Raw genomic sequence first — 4,101 nt, 5'->3', positions numbered from 1 at the left:
CAGTCGTGCAACTAGTAAGTGGTATTTGTTTGAAACCAACAAGTATGTTTCCTGAACCCACACCATTATGAATCCCCTCGGGCCCTAACGGCATCAATGTCCTCAAACATTGGAAAGACTTCATTGTCACTGGTAAACAAATTGAGAGCAGTTAATTTGGGAGGAAGAAAAAGGGAGTGGCTCAAAGCCCTCCAAGGATTTTGTTTTTAATGCAATGCTCTGTATACAATAATGATGGCAGTTTGCCACAGGAAAAGCTGACATGTATCTGCCAAGTAACTCTGTCAGCCACTGCGGGGGGTGGTGGTGGGGCAAGTCTGCTCTGGGCCCTACAGCCGCATTCTGCTACTGCAGAGGAATGAATGCGCATGCCCTGGCGAGCTGCCGTTGCCAGGGAAACCAGCCACCACTCATAAACAAATCAGTGCCTAATGCGGCAAGTCAGGAAAGCACCAGGGCTGGGGCTGGGGCTGTGCGCCAAAGGAGCCCCTTGCAACTATGGCAGATGATGCAGCCTTCCACGTATGCCCACCCCACCTTTTTATTCCCAGAATTAGTGAAGCTAGAGGCCAGGGTCAGAAGTCAATAGAGAAAGAAGGTTTTGTTGGGGACAGGGGACTGTCCGTAGTGGCTAGCAGATTTGAATGGTCAAATCTTTCTGTGGGCAATAATTAACCCATCTCCTACTAAAAAACTCAGTGCTTGAAGTCTTGAGCCTTCCACCTGCAGTAAAAAGAGGTGGACTATTGGGGTATGGCTCCATTTAGAAGAGATGGTGGCAGTGGTAGCATGGACTGGGACTCACCCTAGCTCTCTTAAGTCCCTACATCAGCCTCCTTACCAGCAACAGGCTGGCAGACATTATTTCTACTCCATACACATTTCTTATATTTCCCTCTTATGCCATTCTAGACAATTCCACGAATTGAGTCCACGTGGCTTTAACTCTCTGAGTACCTGAGGAGTAGAAAAAGAGGATGAAGGAGGAAGCTTGGGACTAGCACTCACCTGGGGAATGTCTTTTTTAAACACATAATTGAGATGTCAGGTGTGTCCAAGAGGAATGGCACTTCTGGAAGAGTGATTTTTATATATTTGGATTCCTCAGCTTTAATTTGTATCAAGCATGCAACAAAAATACAATTTTTAAATATTTAAAATGAAAAGAATTTTGTTTCAAAACCACTGGCCTAAACTGTATGTACATGGAATTTTTGAAACGCATAAGCACAAACATGATGCTTTAGTATGCTTCCAGAAGCTGCAAGAAGGTGGGGAGACTATTACGGAATGTAACCATCTTGAGTAAAGAGAAAATGGCCGACCTGTGGAAAGCTACACCCTGTCTAATAGGAGAAGAGTCGTTGCCATTTCAGATCAGTGGAAGAAGGTTGGATTACTCAAGAAATGATGCGCAAACAATTGGTGACCTATTTGGAAAAAAACAAAACAAAAAACAAAATTAGATCTTACCTTATATCATCTACCCAAATAAACTCTAGATAAATAGTTAATTGTAAAAAATGAAGCAATTAAATGATTAGGAAAAAAATACAGGTGAATATGCTTACCAAAGAAACAAATCACAAAATCAAAAGGTGCAGATGTGAATATTTAAAAAGGCAAAGCTACAAAATGTCAAAAATATCACCACCATAAATGACAGAAATCAGTAGGCAAACAACAACAGGAAAATAATGCTTTTACCACATACGATAAACAAATGAGATGATACGTATGGGATGAAAAATCCTTAAACTGGTTCGTACCATTTGGTCCAGGAATTCCATGTCTATGAATTTATCCTAGGGGGGAAGAAAACCAGAAAAGCACACAGACATTTATATGGAAAGATATTCCTTAAATTATTTATAACAGCAAAAATTGAATATATAAACATTTAATAATTGAACATTTAAAGGGATACCCATATATTGGAAAATTATGCATCCACAAACATCACATTCTTGTGGAATATTTTAAAATATGGAGAATTGCTCCTAATGTATATTAATGAATACTACAGGTTAAAAACTGTATATACATAGGATCTTCATTTTGTATAAAAATATATCTTATGCATTTATTTACATATATTCAGAGAAAAGAGACTGACAGTAATTATGTTAATAGAAATGATCTGTGTTGTGGGATTGTAGGTAAGTTTCATAGTCATCTTTATATTTTTCTCCATTTTCTGAAGTGAATGTGGTATTTGTATTATAGAAGGGAAAACCATTATTTCTAATAAAATACTTTAATAAGTGTGTGAAAGCACTGGGAGCGCAGAGAAGAAAGTCTAGGAACAAAGACAATAAAAAGCAAAGATTAAATGCCAATGCAGACTAATGGAGGACTGCGAAGCAAACTCATTATGCACTGCAGGAAGATTATAGCATTATTTTCATGTTAGTATGTATAGGATTTCTTATACAAGATGGAGTCATGGAAAATTTTCTTCACTACACCAGAGAACCGTCACATGTCCCTAGATGCGTCAGTCACTCTCTTTGCCGCAGTGCTCTGTTCAACACCCCCTCCCTCTGCCTTCAGTATGTTCTCTCCCTTTCCCTCTGCAAAACATGCTACCAGCAGACATCTTCAACTTGGGAACATGGCCCAGCTTGTGGACTTTCTTCTAAGCTTTTTCATTCTTAATTTTCACCCTTGATTTCTGCTTTGTCATCTAACTCAAAAAATTAATCTATTGCCTTTTTTCTCCTTTCGTCCTGTTCAAGTGTCAAAATAACCTGAATTTCAGAGAAATTACAAAAGACAATTTCACCTTTTTTTTTCTTTTCTCTTCCAGAAACAGAGCTATAAAAGCATATACATTTTCAGACATATTTCGGAAGTAAACATAAAAGCTTTCTTGATAGGTATCTGCGCTGTCTTTCTCACGTCTTTTTTTTTTTTTTCAAAAAAGGAAGTCGCAAGAACATTCTGCCTTTACTGTACAAATTGATGACCAAAAATGCAAGTGAATATTTTTCAGTTGAAGACACAGTAGCGGTATTCATTATTTCTGTTTCTTGATTTTTCATCCTTAAGCCAAATTTTAAAGTTTCACAATCAACACACATTCCCATCTCACATAAAGCAATCAATCTGAACTTTATTATAGACTGCCCTCTTCCTCACTTTCTCTCCAGTACAGACATCATCACTATATATTATATGATATCAAAACATCACTATATGCCACATGAATCACTACAATTATTATTTTCCATTAAAATAAATAAATTTAAAAGAATAAAATAATGAGACGTAGTGTCCTTTGCTCCATTGCAAAAATAAAATTTTTCTCAGGCTCTTTCCACAGGGAGAAAAAGAAAGCAGATCTGAGAACGTCTTGAGCCATCACCTATTACATCACATCTAATCTAAACATCTCAAGCTGAGATACGATTGTGAAGGCAAGTTCCCACTTTAGTAACATCTTTTGTAAATCTTATTTGGGGAAATATCTTACCAAATCACAAGGGGGAGTTTCTGTATTTCCTTCTAGCAACTCATTCAGCGTTTAAGAAGGAAGCTTTAAACTAGAAAAGTGACGACGAAATATTTAGAATGTAATTAATCCATTTTCCCAGCGCTGCAGATCAGAATCAGAAATTCCAACACAGCTCTGTATTTTTCTCTTTCATCAAAACATGTCATTGCTTTAAGAAAACCCAGCCGGGATATCTATTTTACGTAATATTTCTCGGCTACTTACCAGTGGTATGCTCTCTGTCTCTCCACCAGCTCTGAGGCTGTCGCACTGAAGGGGTGGGGGCAAGGCAGCAGCGCAACATCCTCTGGAAAATGAGCTGCGCCCTGAAGAAGGGATTAGCCCTGTGGAAAGAAATGAAATGCCTTGAGATTCTCCTCAAAAACCCTCCCAAACATAAAATCCACTAAACATCCTGTGCTAAAATATGCATGCTCATCAAAGGACAGATTTTAATAGCTAAACTTCTAATCCAAAACACATTTCAGTTGTCTTGATTTCCAGTGGAACCCCTCCAAGACCATGAGCTTTTGGCTCTCCCGTCTCCTAGCAACAATCTCATTAACTTTTTTTTTTCCTGCAGTGGTCCTACTAGGCATCAGAGG

At 38.3% G+C, this 4,101-nt stretch overlaps 1 long non-coding RNA gene across 1 annotated transcript; it reads right to left on the bottom strand.

Annotated features, from left to right (window-relative positions):
- Window positions 1-1,080: 1,080 nt before the first annotated feature.
- LOC128578117 (uncharacterized) lies at window positions 1,081-3,755 on the bottom strand. The gene is made up of 3 exons (XR_008377673.1): window positions 3,722-3,755; window positions 1,770-1,805; window positions 1,081-1,430 (listed from the first exon to the last, which is right to left on the bottom strand). It is a non-coding gene; the product is annotated as an uncharacterized LOC128578117 (long non-coding RNA).
- Window positions 3,756-4,101: the final 346 nt, after the last annotated feature.

This window comes from Nycticebus coucang, chromosome X, assembly GCF_027406575.1.
Source record: "Nycticebus coucang isolate mNycCou1 chromosome X, mNycCou1.pri, whole genome shotgun sequence".
NCBI classification, from domain to species: domain Eukaryota; kingdom Metazoa; phylum Chordata; class Mammalia; order Primates; family Lorisidae; genus Nycticebus; species Nycticebus coucang.
This window is presented reverse-complemented; position numbering and strand designations above follow the sequence as displayed.